We start from the raw sequence: 21,199 nt of genomic DNA, 5'->3' as shown, positions 1-21,199 counted from the left end.
TTAAATCGGAAACAAGCGGTTCAGCTTGACTTGCTTTGACTCAAAGGCATGGGCCAGAGACCAAACTCAAAAAGTACACAAATGTCTGAATACCTGCTATTGGCATTTATTGTGATTGAAGACCTGTTTCTCCGTTCCGGAAAAGTCTTCTATGGCTGAATATGAAACGTATGGCCATAAGCAAAAAGGATCTTCCTCCTCTCCCGTGCTCTGTCAGCCCCCGGATACTTAAATCGGCCCTTCGTGTGAGGTCATATTTCATTGTACTGATACATCTCTGGTGATGTCCCCATAACTCCTGGCTCACTGGGATAATGTTTGGTGGCATAATTCACAGCTCCATAAATACAACAGAGGGGGTTAGAAATGCAGCAGTTTTATTAAAACAGTAAATCCAAACTCCTCGTGCATAAGAAGAAAAAGACGGGGCCTTGCCCCGCTGGTCTCCCTGATGCCAGCATTAGGCCAGTTCATTTATGGTTAGTGATGATGGCGCTATGGGGGGGGGGGGGGGGGCAATATAATCTGTCTTTCAAACAGGGGATGACAATGGGAGAAGGAAGTGGGCAGACTATTATATTCAACATAGGGAGTGCATTGATGGATTACTGCCAACTCTGCAGAAGCAGTCCTGAATCAATTAAGGTACATTCATGAAACAAAGCGGCCGCAGTAGTTTTTAGGGTAATTTCATTCAACTTGTTGACCCAAAACCCTGAACCTGTTGTTGGATACTGCTATATAATTATCTTACTCTGCACGGACACAATGTACCGGAGGTGCCCTACTCTCTCAGTATTCAGCCCGCACTTGTGAAAACCCTAGGAGACTCCTACGAAACGTATGGAATTAATAATCGTTCATAGAGAATAACAGCAGACTAGAAAATTCAGGGAGAGCATATTTAGGCGGATTTACCCATTTTCCCTTCCATTTGCCCAATCTGCCTCTGATTTTGGAGATAACCTATTGATTGACATTTAGCAAGGCCATCTGTTTAATTAACTGTATCTTCACCCATAATTAAGTAACTGTATTATTATGCAAACTTCTTTACCCAAGACCCAAATCGGTTCGACTACAACAATTCTCATGCAAATCGAACAATGATTATCGTTCACCATCATCAGCATGAGGCACAGGTCTTGTTTGTACTTAATGACATTGGTTGTGATATTAAGCGTGTCATTAAGTCCTATGCCGACAAGGTTAGCCAGGCTGAGAACATCCTCCATAGCCTCTCACCTTCTGCCAAGTCCCAAGTGTGTGCATGTCACCAGTGTCGTGGAAATTTCCTCCATTTACCAAATCATGAGCGCAAACCACACACAAGTCAGAGTTAGTTATCAAAGTCCATATTTAATTATATGAGCTATATTACAACCCTGTGACTCTCAGATCAATTCAGTGTCTATCAATGAATTCTCTGAGAGCCCCTTACACATTGCAACGGAGATCCTTTAATAGCAAAGAACACACATAGTCAGACAGCATAGACATAATAAATCGTTCAGCTTTGTCTCCTTACTAAAACCCCAGAACCATAAACCAATCCTCCATATCAACAGGAATATATCAAATTGTCATTGAGATACAACCAATTTCAAATACAACCAATCCTGGACAAGCTCACAGGGAGCATAGAATGATTCCAGACACTGCCATCCTCCTCTCCCCGATGGGAAAAGTAGGGAGTGACTGGCACACAGACACAGTGGAGCAAAATATATGTTTACACATGATGACACCTTGACCTCTCCCCTCTCTGCGGCCTATGCAACTTAGTCTTGACGTAGAACAGATAACTGCAACCCCGCCACAGTATTATACAAAAATAACATTCTGATGAGAAGTAACTTACAAACATATGATGAATATAAAACATCTTACCTATGTTACCAACCAATTCTGATTATTCCCCAACACCAGCTTGCAAGGTCCATTAAAAAAAATGACTGACTGCTTGTTCATGTGGTATAGTAAAAAGGAAATAGCCTATTATATGTGACAATAATACAGTGGGGCAAAAAGTATTTAGTCAGCCACCAATTGTGCAAGTTCTCCCAATTAAAAAGATGAGAGAGGCCTGTAATTTTCATCATAGTTACACTTCAACGACGACAGACAAAATTAGAAAAAAAATCCAGAAAATCACATTGTAGGATTTTTTAATGAATTTATTTGCAAATTATGGTGGAAAATAAGTATTTGGTCAATAACAAAAGTTTCTCAATACTATGTTATATACCCTTTGTTGGTAATGACAGAGGTCAAACGTTTTCTGTAAGTCTTCACAAGCTTTTCACACACTGTTGCTGGTATTTTGGCCCATTCCTCCATGCAGATCTCCTCTAGAGCAGTGATGTTTTGGGGCTGTTGCTGGGCAACACGGACTTTCAACTCCCTCCAAAGATTTTCTATGGGGTTGAGATCTGGAGACTGGCTAGGCAACTCCAGGACCTTGAAATGCTTCTTACGAAGCCACTCCTTCGTTGCCCGGGCGGTGTGTTTGGGATCAATGTCATGCTGAAAGACCTAGCCACGTTTCATCTTCAATGCCCTTGCTGATGGAAGGAGGTTTTCACTCAAAATCTCACGATACATGGCCCCATTCATTCTTTCCTTTACACGGATCAGTCGTCCTGGTCCATTTGCAGAAAAACAGCCCCAAAGCATGATGTTTCCACCCCCATGCTTCACAGTAGGTGCGGTGTTCTTTGGATGCAACTCAGCATTCTTTGTCCTCCAAACACAACGAGTTGAGTTTTTACCAAAAAGTTATATTTTGGTTTCATCTGACCATATGACATTCTCCCAATCTTCTTCTGAATCATCCAAATGCTCTCTAGCAAACTTCAGACGGGCCTGGACATGTACTGGCTTAAGCAGGGGGACACGTCTGGCACTGCAGGATTTGAGTCCCTGGTGGCGTAGTGTGTTACTGATGGTAGGCTTTGTTACTTTGGTCCCAGCTCTCTGCAGGTCATTCACTAGGTCCCCCCGTGTGGTTCTGGGATTTTTGCTCACCGTTCTTGTGATCATTTTGACCCCACGGGGTGAGATCTTGCGTGGAGCCACAGATCGAGGGAGATTATCAGTGGTCTTGTACGTCTTCCATTTCCTAATAATTGCTCGCACAGTTGATTTCTTCAAACCAAGCTGCTTACCTATTGCAGATTCAGTCTTCCCAGCCTGGTGCAGGTCTACAATTTTGTTTCTGGTGTGCTTTGACAGCTCTTTGGTCTTGGCCATAGTGGAGTTTGGAGTGTGACTGTTTGAGGTTGTGGACAGGTGTCTTTTATACTGATAACAAGTTCAAACAGGTGCCTTTAATACAGGTAACGAGTGGAGGACAGAGGAGCCTCTTAAAGAAGTTACAGGTCTGTGAGAGCCAGAAATCTTGCTTGTTTGTAGGTGACCAAATACTTATTTTCCACCATAATTTGCAAATAAATTCATAAAAAATCCTACAATGTGATTTTTTGGATTTTTTTCTCCCATTTTGTCTGTCATAGTTGAAGTGTACCAATGATGAAAATTACAGGCCTCATTTTTTTAAGTGGCGGAAGAACTTGCACAATTGGTGGCTGACTAAATACTTTTTTGCCCCAATGTACTTTACTAGTAGATTTAAATCCTAATGGGACAGAGTGGTGTGTTAGTGGTTTCCCTTTGTGTATGGAGCGTGTAACTATTGTTGTAGTATACCTTTGTCAACCTGAATCATCAGCGGTGTATTGTAGTAGGGATTCAATCAAAGGCGCATTGGCGATTAAATGATGGATTGTAATTTACAGAATGCTTACCTGGAAGTAAATGGGGGAGGGTCATGCTTTTTCAATTTTAGTCAAGGGGAGGGTTTAGGATTTTAAAAATCTAGACCCGGGTAGGGTCATGTAATTTATAATTGATGAAATGTATTTCAGCATGACACGAAGCCTGGTCCATACAGAAATAGTTTGTCGAGATTGGTGAAGAAGAACCTGACTGGCCTGCACAGAACCCTGACATACACCTTATCAAACACCTTTGGGATGAATTGTAACGCCGACTGCGAGCTGGGTCTAATTGCCCAACATCAGTGGCTGAATGGAAGCAAGTCCCTGTAGCAATGATCGAACATCTAGTGGAAAGCCTTCCCAGAAGAGTGGAGGCCGCAACTCCATATTATTGCCCATGATTTTGGAATGAGGTATTCGACGTGCATGTGTCCACGTACTTTTGGTCATGTAGTGTATATCCTAGTAATCATCTAATTCTAAAGTATTGAGAAATAAATATACACTACAGTTCAAAAGTTTGTGGTCACTTAGAAATGTCATTGTCTTTGCTTTTCTTTCACTTTTTTGTCCATACAAATAAAATCAAATTGATCAGAAATACAGTGTAAACCTTGTTAATGTTGTTTCTAGCCATTTTGAGCCTGTAATGGAACCCACAAACGCTGATACTCCAGATACTCAACTAGTCTAAAGAAGGCCCGTTTTATTGTTTCTTTAATTAGAACAACAGTTTTCAGCTGTGCTGACATAACTTAAAAAGGGTCAATTAGCATTATTTAAATGCTAAACTTGGATTAGCTAACACAACGTGCCATTGGAACACTGTTGTCACGAAGTTGGAAGCACAGAATCATCTAGAATGTCAGTGTACGCTGTAGCGTTAAGATTTCCCTTCACTGAAAGAAAGGGGCCTTGCCCGAACCATGGAACAACAGCCCCAGACCCTTATTCCTCATCCACCAATTTGTACAGTTGGCACTATTGATTGTGGCAGGTAGCATTTTCCTGGCATCCGCCAAGCCCAGATTCATCCGTTGGACTGCCAGATGGTGAAGCGTGACTCAGAGAACGCGTTTCCACTGCGCCAGAGTCCAATGGCGGGGAGCTTTACATCACTCCAGCCGACACTTGATATTAGGCTTGAGTGAGGCTGCTCGGCCATAAAACCCAATTTCATGAATCTCCAGACAAAGTTATTGTGATGCCATTGCGTCCAGAGGCAGTTTGGAACTCGGTAGGGAGTGTTGCAAATGAGGACAGACCATTTTTACGCGCTACTTGGTTTAAAATAATCAATTCCCGTTCTGTGAGGTTGTGTGGCCTACCGCTTCTGTGAGGTTGTGTGGCCATTGGTGCTCCTAGACGTTTCCACTATACAATCACAGCACTTACAGTTGACCGGGGCAGCTCCAGAAGGGCAGAAATTTGACAAAATTACTTGTTGGAAAGGTCACATCCTATGACAGTGCCACGTTGATAGTCACTGAGCTTTTCAGTAAGGCCATTCTAATGCCAATGTTTGTCTGGAGATTGTATGGCTGTGAACTCGATTTTATGCAACGGGTGTAGCTGAAGTAGCCAAATCTACTAATTTGAAGTGATGTCCACAAACTATTGTTTATATAGTGTATATCGATGTGTGCCCGATGCCGTCCCTCATCTCGGAATCTCCGCTGGGCGGGCAATATCAATTGTGCCTACAGGCTATTTAATGTGATCTCGATCAAATATAGGCTATGAAGTGCATAGTCAGAGAAACACAGAGCAAAGGAATATTTCTAAGATAGGTGGGATGGTGTAAATAAAACTAGGCTGCATTACACACTGCATTGGATATTCCAGCTCTGCTCAACCAATGGCTACAAGACAGCAAGAGAGTCAAAGGTTTTTTCCAAATATTACACTGTTGTGCGCAGACCAGTTTATAGCCTGTTCTGTTCAGTTTAAGAAGGAGAGTACGAAGATGAGGAGGACCGGAGGTCAACTATGTTAGCTTGCTAATACTATAATTTAATAAAAAATAAAAAAATTCTGCCCTTGATGTAATTAGAGTTATTGACCTCACAATAATCCAGATTTGAGTAATTTACATTGTGGTGCTGAAAATATATTTTGCTGAAGGGAGGGTCATCCATTTTCATTTGATTTTCTTATAACGTTCCCTCCCTAAGCACACTGCACTGTCAGCATAGCACCTTAAAAAGGGCAATTTCCCTGAAGTTCATGATAAACGCTGCAGATGTTGATTCCAGCATAAATTAGTTTACAAAGACGCATTGATTCAATCTTGGACAATATAAAAGGCTATGAGAAGTATGAGAAAATCTGACAGCATGTCCAAACTTGGGAGCTTTGTAGAATATAATGAAATATGAAAAGCAAAATATTGCTTTTCAGGTAGTCTAGTGGTTAGAGCTTTGGACTAGTAACCGGAAGTTTGCAAGATTGAATCCCTGAGCTGACAAGGTAAAAATCTGTTGTTCTGCCCCTGAACAAGGCAGTTACCCCACTGTTCCTAGGCAGTCATTGAAAATAAGACTTTGTTCTTAACTGACTTGCCTAGTTAAATAATGGTAAAATAAGGATAAGGGAATCTCACCCATTTTCTCTCTGTGTTTGTAGTTGATCCCCCAAAATGTTTTTTTTTTTTTGGTACAGAGAAAATTGAATGTCACATAGTCAACACTTTCAATTTACTATAATGAAATATGCAAATATGTCTAAAGCATATTATAAAACACTCCACACTACCTCATTACATTAGAATCCCATTCTGAGTGATGTCTTTACACTATATTTTTTTGATGTTGTAACGTTCATCGTTGGGAGAAAGAGAGGAGGACCAAGGTGCAGCGTGGAAAGTGTCCATATTGATAATTTATTATCACGAGAACACTAAACAAAATAACAAAGGCGATTGACCGAAACAGTCCTGTCTGGTGTAGACACAAAACAAGCACCCACAACTCAAAAGTGAAATCAGGCTACCGAAGTATGGTTCTCAATCAGGGACAACGATTGACAGCTGCCTCTGATTGAGAACCATACCAGGCCAAAAACAGAAATCCCAAAACATAGAAAAAGGAACATAGACAACCCACCCCACGCCCTGACCATACTTAAAACAAAGACATAACAAAATAACTAAGGTAGTGGGACAGTGATTTTTTTTTTAACAGACCTGTATAGACACTGGAACAGTGATAAATTTAACACTCTGTCAATGTTGATTCAACACTGGAGAATGTGCTGTTTGTATTTGGGGTGAAAGTAGAATTGATTTCTTCCTGGTATGGGCCTAATAGAATTACATATAGAATCCCTATTAATTCAAAATGATCGCTGTGTCACGTCTACTCCCGCTCCTCCCCTCTGGCGTTTGACGTCGCTGGTTTACTAACCACTGGTCCTGGCAACCATCATTACGTGCACCTGGCATCAATCAATATGCACACCTGCGCTTCATCATGAGGCACACCTGGACTATCATTGCCTCCCCTCTGGCGCCCTCTTAGGTTCATTCCCCAGGCAGTATTGTTTCATGTCAAGACGCTACTCCTATGTTATATCATTCTTTGTAGTATTAAACTTACCACCTGCTTCTCGACTCCCATCGTCTACGTTACATTCTGGGAGCCTAGTCGTAAAGATGTCACCTTTTGTGGCATAAACACAACTAGTCATGATATTTTCATCTGTCAAACAATCACTTCCAAGTGCTCCTTTACTAGGATACCTGCACCCATTTATCTACTCTCAACATATTTCCAGGAAAGAGGCATTGTTACACAGAATTGTAATGATATTTGGCGATTGTCATTAGGCCGGAATTTATGTGTACACAGCGGTCCACACGTCTCTGGTCGGCCACTCATCTCCACCTTGGCAAAATGTCAGTGTTCTCATTACAGCATAGGCTATACCACCTTTTTTCATATCCATTAGCAAATGTATCATGCCTTTGACATGAGGCAATAGCCTACAGTTTTCTTAATGTTTTGTGATATGCTCATGTTTTACCAGTACGGTGTACCTCCACTATTTTGTCAGGACACCATAAAGCACCATAACGCCTTACTGTCACCCCTGAGGTTTGATATTCACTCACCATAATTCAACTTTTTCTCTGATGCATTGTCATTTCAGTTACTTACTTAGGCCCATTGCTCTTCAGGGAACATGGGCCATTGACTTCTCTCCATTGCACTTGGTTCAGAACCGTCTTCTCCAGCTTGTTCCATCCTGCCTGCCCTCCAGGAGTCAAAGGCCAAGAAGATCAGTAAGAATGTCAGTCACCCAAGCCACAGACTGTTCACTCGGCTACTGACCGACAGATGGAGACAGTACAGGTGCATCAGAGTCAAGACTGAGAATAAAAAGACAGCCATTAACAAATCAAATTGATTCATATAGCCCTTCTAACATCAGCTGATATATCAAAGTGCTGCACAGAAACCCAGCCTAAAACCCCAAACAGCAAGCAATGCAGGTGTAGAAGCACGGTGGCTAGGGAAAAACTCCCAGGAAAGGCCAAAACCTAGGAAGAAACCTAGAGAAGAACCAGGCTATGAGGGGTGGCCAGTCCTCTTCTGGCTGTGCTGGGTGGAGATTATAACAGGACATGGCCAAGATGTTCAAATGTTCATAAATGACCAGCATGGTCAAATAATAATAATCACAGTAGTTGTCGAGGGTGCAACATGTCAGCACCTCAGGCGTAAATGTCAGTTGGCTTTTCATAGCCGATCATTGAGAGTATCTCTACCACTCCTGCTGTCTCTAGAGAGTTGAAAACAGCAGGTCTGGGACAGGTAGCAGGTCAGGGTTCCATAGCTGCAGGCAGAACAGTTGAAACTGGAGCAGCAGCCCGGCCAGGTGGACTGGGGACAGCAAGGAGTCATCATGAGAGAGAGAGAAAGAGAATTAGAGAGAGCATACTTAAATTCACACAGGACACCGGATAAGACAGGAGAAATACTCCAGATATAACAGACTGACCCTAGCCCCCTGACACAAACTACTGCAGCATAAATACTGGAGGCGTCAGGAGACACTGTGGCGAACACCGCCATGTTTAGTTTTGCCCAACCTAGGTCGAGGCACAGACACAGTCTCAATGGGGATAGCTGAGCTGACTACACTGACTGTGCTAGTGGCAGACTCCACTAAGCTGGCAGGCTGGCTAACAGCCTGCTGCCTGGCCTGCACCCTATTTAATTGTGGAGCTAGAGCCCTGTCTATGTTCGTAGGTAAGATGAGAGCACCCCTCCAGCTAGGATGGAGTCTATCACTCCTCAACAGGCCATGCTTGGTCTTGAGTCCCAGAAAGAGGGCCAATTATCTACAAATTCTATCTTTTGGGAGGGGCAGAAAACAGTTTAACAGCGATTGAGTTGTGAGACTCTGCTGTAGAGCTCATCACTCCCCGTAACTGGGAGGGGGCCAGAGACAATTTCTCGATGCCGACACATTTCTAGCTGACTTACACGCTGAAGCTATGTTACGCTTGGTGACGTCTGACTGTTTCATCCTATAATCGTTGGTGCCGACGTGGATAACAATATCTCTATACTCTCGCCAGTTTTAGCCTTAGCCAGCACCATCTTCAGATTAGCCTTAACGTCGGTAGCCCTGCCCCCTGGTAAATAGTGAATGATTGCTGGATGATACGTTTTAAGTCTAATACTGCGGGTAATGGAGTCGCCAATGACTAGCGTTTTCAATTTGTCAGAGCAAATGGTGGAAGGCTTCGGCGTCTCGGTCCCCGTAACGGGAAGAATAGAGACGAGAGAAGGCTCGGCTTAATGGGGAGAAAGTTGAAAGTTGCTGTCGGCTGAATGAGCAACACCGTTTGAGCATTCCCACAGCATTTCCCTCCAGAAGGGCTGCGGGGACCGTGCGAGGGGATTTATACTGTAATGACCTGACTAGATCATAAATGAACAATTGTCCAGACAGAGGCTTGAGTTTGCGAATTGACGGTTTATTGAACCAACTTTACACAGGCTACTGTTTGGGCCGTAGCACACGCCAAATAGATGACAGATAACCCACAATCCAACCGTGACCTTCTCTTGTGAAGCCCAGATGTAAGAGAGAGAGAACAAAGGCTGAACCTGGTCTTAACTTCCAATGCCCAACCCCCCCTCCACGCCACTCCGCCAACCACCAGGATGCCCGGCATCAGAACATTCCAGGCATTCCCGTGATTGGCAGATAGCAGGTTGATTGACATGTCGGACCCCGCGAACACCGGGTACTGGTCAGTACAACACAACCACCTCCTAGCCTAGCACATAACACACAGCTGTCTGTGCGGGTCGCTACACAGCCCCCCACCACAAAGTCCCTCGTCCCCGAGGAACAAACAAAAGTCTCTGAAGCGACCCGGAGGTCTCCTTGCCTGCGTGGCCGTGATGGTCGCAGAGTGCCCTCTGGGAACCAGGGGATGAAGGCAGGGATATGGGGGACAAGGAAGCGGGAACGGGTAATACAGTCCGTGGTTCTGGGGAACCACGCGGTGACACAGGGGGAGACAGGGGGAGTGGGCTGTCTGAGCCTTGTCTGCGGCACCTGAGGGTGGGTGCCTGGAGAATGTCATTGCCAGAGAGGGAATTGTGGGGGTTCCTGGGGTTTGGGGAGAAGAGGCCCTCTGTATGGGGCTAACCTGTCCCGGTGCAGTGCCACCTTTCTCCCCTGGGAGGAAGCTGCACCCTACACAACCTCCCCTACCCTCTCCAGGACACTGCAGGGTCCCACCCAGTGACTGTCCAACTTGGGGCATCTGCCTTTTTTTTCCTTAGGGGCTGTAGACCCAGACCAGCTCCCCAGCCACAAAGTGCCTTCCCGGGTGTGCACGTCATAGTTCCTTTCTGCCTCACACCTGCATTCACCAGCTGCTCTCTGGCGAAGGTGTGGGCTGTCTCCAGGCGGTCCTGGAGTCTCCGGGCATACTCCGGCCCCGGAGGAACATGAGGGCTATCCAGGGGCCGACCAAACGCCATCTCCGCAGGGGTGCGGATCTCTCTCCCCAGCATGAGGAGGGCAGGCGTGCAGGAGGTGGAGTCTTGGACAGCGGAGCGGCATGCCATGAGGACCATAGGCAGGTGCTTGTCCCAGTCACGCTGGTGTTTGGAAGAGACGATGGCCAGCTGCTGTCCAAGCGTTTTGTTGAAGCGCTCCACAAGGCCATCACTTTGAGGATGGAGAGGAGTAGTGCGGGTCTTGTGCATACCCAGCCTCTCACACATGGTGGCGAACACACGGGACTCAAAGTTTCTGCCTTGGTCGCTGTGGATGGACTCTGCAGCTCCAAACCTGCTGAACATCCCCGCTGTCAGGGCGTCGACGATGGTCTCTGCCTCCTGGTCAGGCAGAGCATAGGCCTCGGGCCATTTTGTGAAATAGTCCATGGCCGTGAGCACCCAGCGGTTTCCACTGTCTGTGGTGGGAACGGCCCAACTACATCCACTCCCACCCTCTCCATGGGAGCCCCCACTGGGAACTGTTGAGCTGAGCATGAGAGCGGCCTGGGGGCCCTTTCTCGCTGTGCAGTTGTCACAGCGGCGACAAAAGTCCTCCACATCCCTCTTGTGCTGCCCCCAGTAGAAGCCCTGACGGAGACGGCGCAGTGTTTTTGTGACCCCAAAGTGTCCAGTCCCCACCCCCCCATGAGTACTCTGGAGCACAGCCTCCCGCAATGCTTTTGGGACCACCACCTGCCACCTCTCCTCTCCCGTAGCTGACTCCTTCCATGCCCGCTGTAGCACGCCATCAGCCAGCCGCAGTCTCTCAAACTTCGACCACAACCCTTTGGTCGCGAGTGAGAGCGCTGTCATCTCTTTCCATGGTGGCCTCACCTGCGCCTCTACCCACTGTAGCACTGGCTGTAGGTCTGTGTCCCGTCCCTGCTGCTGCCGCCATTCAGCCACGTCGACAGTCTGCAGCTCACAGCAGACAGGCCCGCTCGCCCGACACACTGTGGCACAGACACCCTCCTCTGCCCGCAGCTCTCTCTCCCGTCCCTCTCTCCGTTCACAGTGGCGGCAGCCGTCTGCAGTACAGGGCCGACGGGACATGGCGTCGGCGTGGCGTGCCCCTGCCCTGTGCACCACCGTGAAGTCATACGGCTGAAGCTCCTCCAACCAGCGTGCCACCTGCCCCTCTGGCTCTCTGAAAGACATGAGCCACTGGAGAGCAGAGTGGTCAGTCCTTACAGTAAAGGGCAGACCACCCAGGTAGTACTTGAAGTGTTTGACGGAAGCCACAACAGCCAAGAGCTCCCGCCGGGTGACACAGTAGCGGCGCTCATGTTTGTCAAATGTTTTGCTGAAGTACGCCACCACTCTCTCCCCCTCTGGCCCCACCTGGGCCAGCACCCCACCCATGCCCACATTGCTCGCGTCTGTGTCCAGGATAAAGGGCAAGGTGAGGTCAGGGGGGCGAGCACGGGGCCTCGATCAGTGCACGTTTGAGGGTGTTGAACGCCTCCTCACACTCCACTGTCCAAGTGAAAGCCTTGTCCTTCGGCAGCAGGCGGTTCAGTGGAGCAGCAACGCTTGAGAAGCCCCGTACAAACCTCCTGTAGTACGAGGCCAGGCCCAGGAAGCTCTTCAGCTGACGCTGGTCGGTGGGGGTGGGCCAGTCTCTGACAGCCCCTACCTTGTCCTCCATGGTGCTGATCCCCTCCTTCCCCACTCGGTGGCCCAAGAAGGACACCTCTCTCCTCATGAAGTGGCACTTCTCGGGGTGGAGCTTCAGACCTGCGGCAGCCACCCTCTCCAGCACACGCCGTAGCGCCCCAGGGCTGACTGGAAGGAGCTGCCATGGGCCAGGATGTCATCGAGGTATACCAGACACTGCTGTCGGGGGATGCCATCCAGCACCCTGTCCATCAAACGCTCAAAAGTAGCTGGAGCGTTGCACAGGCCAAAGCACAGGACCTTGAACTGCCAGTGTCCTCTGTTAGTGGAGAACGCAGTTTTGGCTCTGGCCTCTGGGGAGAGGGGCACCTGCCAGTAGCCACTGCGGAGGTCTAGTGAGGAGAACCAGGAGGACCCCTAACCAGGTCCAGCGACTCATCGATACGTGGTATGGGGTATGAGTCCTTCCTGGTTACCTCATTCAGCCGCCTGTAGTCCGCACAGAACCTCAGCTTGCCCCCTTCTTCGGAACCATGACGACTGGCGCCGCCCAGGGGCTGTCTGAGGGCTCAATGAAGTCTGCCCGCTGCATCTCCAACACAGCCTTGTCTGCCGCCTCCTGGCGTGCCAGCGGGATACGGCGGGGACGCATCTTGATGGGTCGAGCATCACCTGTGTCGATCTCATGCTGCACCAGAAGAGTCTGACCCACCTCTTCCTCACTCAACGCAAAGCTGTCTCTGAATTCAAACAGCAACTGCCACAACTGTTCCTGCTGCTCAGGGTCAAGACCAACACAGTTCCTCCCCATATCTCCCTCACTGCAGACAGTGTCCTCTCCTCTCCCATCTGGGGTAGCTGGGCTGGGGGGTGCGGCCCGGGCTCAGAGGGCTGTGTCATGGAGGTAGCTGGGGAATGTAACACACCGCCGTAGGTGACAGGGGACTGGGGAAAAGTCACACACAGCTGTGGGGAGGGGCGCAGCCATGAGTCTCTGCTGCTTTAACTGTTGGAGTAAAGGGTTTGTTGGGTTGAGTGAATGTGACATTAGGGGGGCCATGGTGACTTCCGTCCCTCCCTGGAAGCTCAGTGTGCCCCTATTTAGGTCTAACTGGCAGCCTGTGCTCCTAAGAAAGTCCAACCCCAGGATACAAGGGTCCTGCACAGCCGCCACCCACACAGGATGACGCACAGTCCTGCCCCCTACTGTCAGAGTCATTATTCCCTTCCCTTTCATGGGTGCCAGCTCACCTGTGACTGTGCGGAGATGCACAGTTGTAGGCTCACACTGAGTCCAACTTGGCACAATATCTGGCCTCACCAGGGTTACTGTGGACCCAGTGTCCACCAGGGCGGAGCAGGGCACCCCCTCCACAGTGACAGGGACATGACAAAAGTCCCCAACACAGGTCCGGCCCACCACAACAACAGGCTCCCTCCGCTTGCCCTCGTCTGCTTCTGGGGAAGTGGAGCCTTGCTTCCCCGTCTGTGCCGGTGGGCTCCTCCTGAAGATGATGGTGGTTGGGATAGAAAGCCAGGGTCCGCACTACCCGGTCTATGCGGACCCCGAGCCGCTTCCCTGAGCTCTGGGGGACATGGGGCAATAACGGCGCAGATGGCCTGGCTGGCCACAACCCCAGCAGACCCTGGGACCAGGGCTTGTGTTTCGTGCCGCCTGTAGGGACACAGCCCGAATGAGTTCTGTCATTTCGGCCACCCAAGCAGGCTTTTCCGGCTCCGGGCTGCTCTGCCCCCAGCTCGCACAGAGGTGTGTGTCTCCCTGCACCCCCACCAAAGCCCCAGCTGAAGCCCCAGCCCACACCAGCTCCCTCTCCAAAGCCATCTCCAAGGCTGTCTGCAATGACTCAGGATGAGCCAGCTGGGTCTGTATGCGCAGCCCGTAGGGGAGAGCGCCTGTATGAACTGGTTAGCTCGCTCTGCACGGATAATGAGCATATGCCCGCCGAGAGAGGCTCTCAATGTCATTAGCTAGCACCCGTAGAGGCTCTCCAGGCTGCCTGCGTTCTATTCCTCAGTTCGGAGCGCAGTAGCCCGGGCTGTACACACTGTCCATAGCGCTCCTCAGTGCTCCCACTAGAGCACCATAATCATGCCTGTCCTCGGGCTAATCAATATCAAACAGGACAGAGCTTCATCCGTGAGGCATAAAGCCAACTGCAGTGCCCTTTCTTCATCCGACCACCCCTAAAATGAGCTAACAGTTCAAACTGAGCATGAAAAGCTTCCCAATCCGCCTTTACCGGAATACTCGGGTCTTAACAGATACGGACGCAGCCGGGAACTGGGCGCCGCCATGTTTGTTTACATCCTGAGCCCCAGATTCCTCGTCACGCCGCGTCGACGTTTCGGTCCGCCCACCAGAATCCGCGCGAAATACACTCGACGAAGCACTCATGCCCGCTTCAGCCACCATCACTCTAACGTCCTCCCTCAAGCGGCCTCTTTCCGACGCCCTGGCGATCTCCTCAGACAGAACCCCGACGTCCATTCACACGCACCTCCTTGGCCATAATCGTCCCCTACCTCCACCTTCACTTTCGGATTCCTCGAAGCATTTTCAATCCCGTTCTCACCTACGGTAGCTAGCCACATAAGTCAGCTAGCTAGCTGGCTAACTTGTATCAACCTTTTACTTCTGACACCAATGTAATGACCTGACTAGATCATAAATGAACAATTGTCCAGACAGAGGCTTGAGTTTGCGAATTGACGGTTTATTGAACCAACTTTACACAGGCTACTGTTTGGGCCGTAGCACACGCCAAATAGATGACAGATAACCCACAATCCAACCGTGACCTCTCTTGTGAAGCCCAGATGTAAGAGAGAGAGAACAAAGGCTGAACCTGGTCTTAACTTCCAATGCCCAACCCCTCCACGCCACTCCGCCACCACCAGGATGCCCGGCATCAGAACATTCCAGGCATTCCCGTGATTGGCAGATAGCAGGTTGATTGACATGTCGGACCCCGCGAACACCGGGTACTGGTCAGTACAACACAACCACCTCCTAGCCTAGCACATAACACACAGCTGTCTGTGCGGGTCGCTACAATACTAACGTTACTATCTGTACTTACTGGTGGCACAGACGCTGTTTCATCCTTTCCTACACTGAAAATACACTTGCCTAACGATTGCGTCTGAAGCTGGGCTTGCAAGCACAGCTATCATCACCGTAAGGCGATCGTTCTCCTGTATATTATGAGTACAGCAACTACAATTAGAAGGCATCATGTTTATGTTACTACTTAGCTTTGGCTATTGGAAGTCCTGACGAACCATGTCCAGATAAAACGTCCGGAGTGAAAAAGTTGAATGAAAAAAAATTGAGTGAGGGAAAAACAAAAAATATAAACGGTAATTAAAAACCGTAAAGTTGTCAAGTAGCAAAGTAATGTTGGCAACAAAACGCACAGCATCACGTAAACAAGTCTGCAAGTTGTGACCGGACCAGGCAATCAGAATGTTCAATGGCCATCACTAACCATCTACTTGGTGATGCTTACTCGCTCACACCACTGCTGTCCTTTGCAATAGAGACATTAAATCCCCTTAACTTCCCGTTTCACACTGTGTATTTAAATACTGTTTCTTGACATGGCTTATTCTAAAACTTCTCCTGCTGTACATTGCATTTTAGTTACACTGTTTATACGCACTGCAGATTTACAGTTCAAGTCGGCGGTTGGAGTCATTAAAACTCGTTTTTCAACCACTCCACAAATTTCTTGTTACAAACTATAGTTTTGGCAAGTCGGTTAGGACATCTACATTGCGCATGACACAAGTAATTTTTCCAACAATTGTTTACAGACAGATTATTTAATTTATAATTCACTGTAATGTAACGGCTTTCTAATGGTGAAGGAGAGTCGGACCAAACTGCAGCGTGTCTATTGTGATTCATCTTTAATAAACAAACGTAACACACAACAAAACACTAACACTACAAAACCGAAAACAGCCTATACAAGTGTCTACTAACCTCTAACCAGGACATCAAGACACACAGGACAATCACCCACAATACAACCAAAGAATATGGCTGCCTAAATATGGTTCCCAATCAGAGACAACGGTAAACACCTGCCTCTGATTGAGAACCACTTCAGACAGCCATAGACTCTCCTAGAACACCCCACTAAGCTACAATCCCACTATACACACATTCCAAAATCCCAAGACAAAACACACCACAATACAAAAACTCTATGCCACACCCTGGCCTGACCCAATACATGAAGAAAACACAAAATACTTAGACCAGGGCGTGACATGTAATTCAATGCACCTGAGCTCAATTTTGAGTCTCTCATATCAAAGGGTCTGAATGCTGATGTCAATTGTTTTATTTTATTTAACCTTTATTTAACTAGGCAAGTCAGTTAAGAACCAATTCTTATTTTGAAATGATGGCCTACCCTGGCCAAACCCTCCCCTAAGCCGAACAACGCTGAGCCAATTGTGCGCCCCCCTATGGGACTCCCAATCACAGCCGGTTGTGATACAGCCCAGGATCGAACCAGGGTCTGTAGTGACGCCTTAGACCGTTGAGCCACTCGAGAGCCCAAATAAGGTATCGGTTTTAACATTTCTAAAAACCTTTTTATGCTTTTTCATTATGGCGTATTGTATGTAGATTGCATAATGTACTTTATTTAATCCATTTTAGAATAAGGCTGTAACGTAACAAAATGTGGGAAAAGTCAAGGGGTCAATACTTTCCGAAGGCTACTTTTCAGTGCCTTCAGAAAGTATTCATACCCCTTGACTTTTTAGAATGTTTTTATAAAAGCTGAAATGTCTTGTGTCAATAAGTATTCAACCCCTTTGTTATGGCGAGGCTAATTAAGTCCAGGAGTAAATGTTGCTGAAAAAGTCTGGACTCACTCTTTGTGCAATCATAGTGCTTAATTTTTTTTTTAGGACTACATCATCTCTGTAAAACACACAGATAATTATCTGGAAGGTCTCTCAGTCGAGCAGTGAATTTCAAACACCAGGGAGGTTTTCCAATAAAAAAAGACATTGAATATCCCCTTGAGCATGGTCAAGTTATTAATTACACTTTGGATGGCGTACCAATACACCCCGTCACTACAAAGATACAGGTGTCCTTCCTAACATGAGGCCAATGGTGACTTTAAAACAGTTAATGGCTGTGATGGGAGAAAACTGAGGATGGAACATTGTTGTTACTCCACAATACGAACCTAAATGACAGACCGAAAAGAAGGAAGCCTGTACAGATAATTAATCCTGTTCTCAACAAGTCACAAAAGTAAAACTACAAAAAATGTGACTCACTCGTTTCAGGAATCTATGCATATGTCGCGCGTCACTACTTCACAGGAGAGTCATGTGAACTTGAACTTTCATGTGCCCAAATAACAAACTTGTATGCCAAATTGTTAAATTAGAAGCCTAGTTGGTTTAGCAATGGGAAAAGACAGGAACTTTCCCGCTAGTTATGATTGGCTGAGATAATGTGTGGGCTGGACATGCCGAGAGATGATTTCGGATTGGTCTGCATTGCTGAGCTTTTTTAAAAAGATATCACGTAGTAGAACCGCAAAAGTGTTTCTCTCCATTTCCTGGAAGACCGAGTTTTATTAACTTCTTATGGCTACAGGGGCAGTATTGAGTAGCTTGGATGAAAGGTACCAAGAGTAAACGGCCTGCTTCTCAGTCCCAGTTGCTAATACATGCATATTATTATTAGTATTGCATAGAAAACACGCTGAAGTTTCTAAAACTGTTTGAATGATGTCTGTGAGTATAACAGAACTCATATGACAGGCAAAAACCTGAGAAGAAATCTAAACAGGAAGTGGGAAATCTGAGGTTGGTCGATTTTCAACCCAGGCCCTATTGAATACACAGTGGGATATGGAGAAAGTCGCACTTCCTAGGGCTTCCACTAGATGTCAAACGTCTTTAGAAACTTGAATGAGGCTTCTACTGTGTTGTGGAGCCGGATGGGAGCTGTTTGAGTCAGTGGTCTGGCAGAGAGCCAGGTGCTGGTCATGCGCATTTCACATGATAGTGACCTGCATTCCATGGCTTCTCTACAGAAATAGGAATTCTCCGGTTGGAACGTTATTGAAGATTTATGATAACAACATTCTAAAGATTGATTCTATACTTAGTTTGACAAGTTTCATTGACCTGTAATATAACTTTTTGAAGTTTTCGTCCGACGTTTGGATTTGTGTACTAAACGCGCTAACAAAAGTAGCTACTTGGACATAAATAATGAACATTAACGAACAAATCAAGCATTTATTGTGGAACTAGGATTCCTGGGAGTGCATTCTGATGAAGATCATCAAAGGTAAGGTAATATTTATAATGTGATTTCTGTTGACTCCAACATGGCGGATAATTGTATTTATTTTCTGAGCGCCGTCTCAGATTATTGCATAGTTTGCTTTTTCGAAATCTGACACAGCGGTTGCATTAACCTGTTGCTTCTACTCAGGACGCTTGCGTCCCAACTAGAGCTCTGGAAATGCAAATGCGCTACGCTAAATGCTAATAGTATTAGTTAAAACTCAAAAGTTCATTAAAATACACATGCAGGGTATCGAATTAAAGCTACACTCGTTGTGAATCCAGGCAACGAGTCAGATTTTTAAAATGCTTTTCGGCGAAAGCATGAGAAGCTATTATCTGATAGCATGCAACACCCCAAAAGACCCACAGGGGACGTAAACAAAATAATTAGCATTTCGGCGTTACACAAACCGCACAATAAAATAGAAAACATTCATTACCTTTCACCATCTTCTTTGTTGGCACTCCTAGATGTCCCATAAACACTATTTGGGTCTTTATTTCGATTAAATCGGTCCATATAAAGCCTAGATATCGTTATATGTAGACTGTGTGATAAACGAAAAAAACATTGTTTCAAAACGTAACGTCATTTTTTAAAATTCAAAAAGTCGACGATAAACTTTCACAAAACACTTCGAAATACGTTTGTAATGCAACTTTAGGTATTAGTAAACGTTAATAAGCGATAAAATTCATCAGGAGGCGATGTAAAGATCATTAGCTGTCCGTCTGGAAAAATGTCCGGCTAGAAACTCAACGAAAATATCCGGTCCTAGACCGGATTAGATACGGTGTCCTGCATGTGTTTGACCAAGAAAAAACTCGAAGGGAAATGACAAGACTCTAGACACCGTGTGGAAGCTGTAGGTACTGCAACCTCAGTCAATTAATTGTGGTTCACCTTTATCAATGGGATCAAGTAGCGCATGGATATATTTTCCCATTTTCAGTGATCAGTTTTTCCTGTGCTTTTCGATGTAAATGCCGTTCTGGTAAAGCCACAGCAGTGATTTAACCAGTTTTTTAAACATCTGAGTGTTTTCTATCCACACAGACTAAGCAAATGCATATACTATATTCCTGGCATGAGTAGCAGGGCGCTGAAATGTTGCGCGATTTTTAACAGAATGTTCAAAAAAGTAGAGGGTCGACTGAAGAGGTTAAGGAGAGGTATATCTATATTTCCATGTCTAACAATTGTATTTATCGACATTTATAATGAGTATTTTTGTAAAATGATGTGGCTCTGCAATATCACCGGATGTTTTTGGAACTAGTGAAGGTAACGCGCCAATGTATACTGAGATTTTTTTATATAAATATGAACTTTATCAAACAAAACATACATGTATTGTGTAACATGAAGTCATATGAGTGTCATCTGATGAAGATCATCAAAGGTTAGTGATTCATTTTATCTCTTTTTGTGCTTTTTGTGACTCTTTGGCTGGAAAAATTGCAGAAATTTTCTGTGAGTTGGTGGTGACCAAACAATTGTTTGTGGTGCTTTCGCTGTAAAGCCTATTTGAAATCGGACACCATGGTGGGATTAACAACAAGATTACCTTTAAAACGGTATAAATACATGTATGTTTAAGGAATTTTAATTATGAGATTTCTGTTGTTTTGAATTTGGCACCCTGCCCTTTCACTGGCTGCCCTAATCAGTGGAATTAGAGTATGATAGCTAAGGAGATGGATAAAATTCTGGTGTTTGATTGCAAATATGCAGAGGGAGTCAAAGAGAACACACAGAAGGCTATTGTATAAAACACCTGTCTCCAGATTACATCTTCAAACTAAGGGTAACCGTGGCATCCGTGACGGAGAGGGATAAGCGTCCATCCATGTATAAGGTTAAGATAGGCTAGCTACATTTTAATTTTAATTTCAAGTTAAAGCGCACTGTTAGCTCGCTAGCCAATGTTACATGTATAATCTGTGTCGTAAAAGTATTCATATATCAGTGCCGTTTGCATTTAACCTGGTTAGTTAGCTACCTACAGATTCATGCAGGTAGTAACTTTATGAGTTGGGATTATGGTTTAGCTGGCGACATGTCTAAACAAAAGGCTCCTACCTATGCAAGTAACCATTTCCATATAATGTTAACCCTGTCACACATACCATCACACAGGTGTGATCATTCTACAGTGGTCCCTATAGCTACGATCACACCGGTGTCAACGTCCAGTTTCAAATGACGCAACAATCAGAATTTGAGCTGGCCACACTGTTTTTTCAGAAACATTTTGCTCAAACACATTCCTGTGTTTGTGCATAATGTGAGCAGTTAATTTTTGCCATGTTCCGACAATCATCCAAACCGGAAGAATGTAGGCTACATTTGTCCTAGCGCTAACTGATGGAAGATTGACGTAACACAAGTGGTCATATTTTTATAACTCTCAC

The sequence above is a fragment of the Oncorhynchus nerka genome, linkage group LG15, assembly GCF_034236695.1.
Source record: "Oncorhynchus nerka isolate Pitt River linkage group LG15, Oner_Uvic_2.0, whole genome shotgun sequence".
NCBI lineage: Eukaryota > Metazoa > Chordata > Actinopteri > Salmoniformes > Salmonidae > Oncorhynchus > Oncorhynchus nerka.
The sequence above is the reverse complement of the archived record's forward strand: the minus strand, read 5'-3'. Positions refer to the sequence as shown.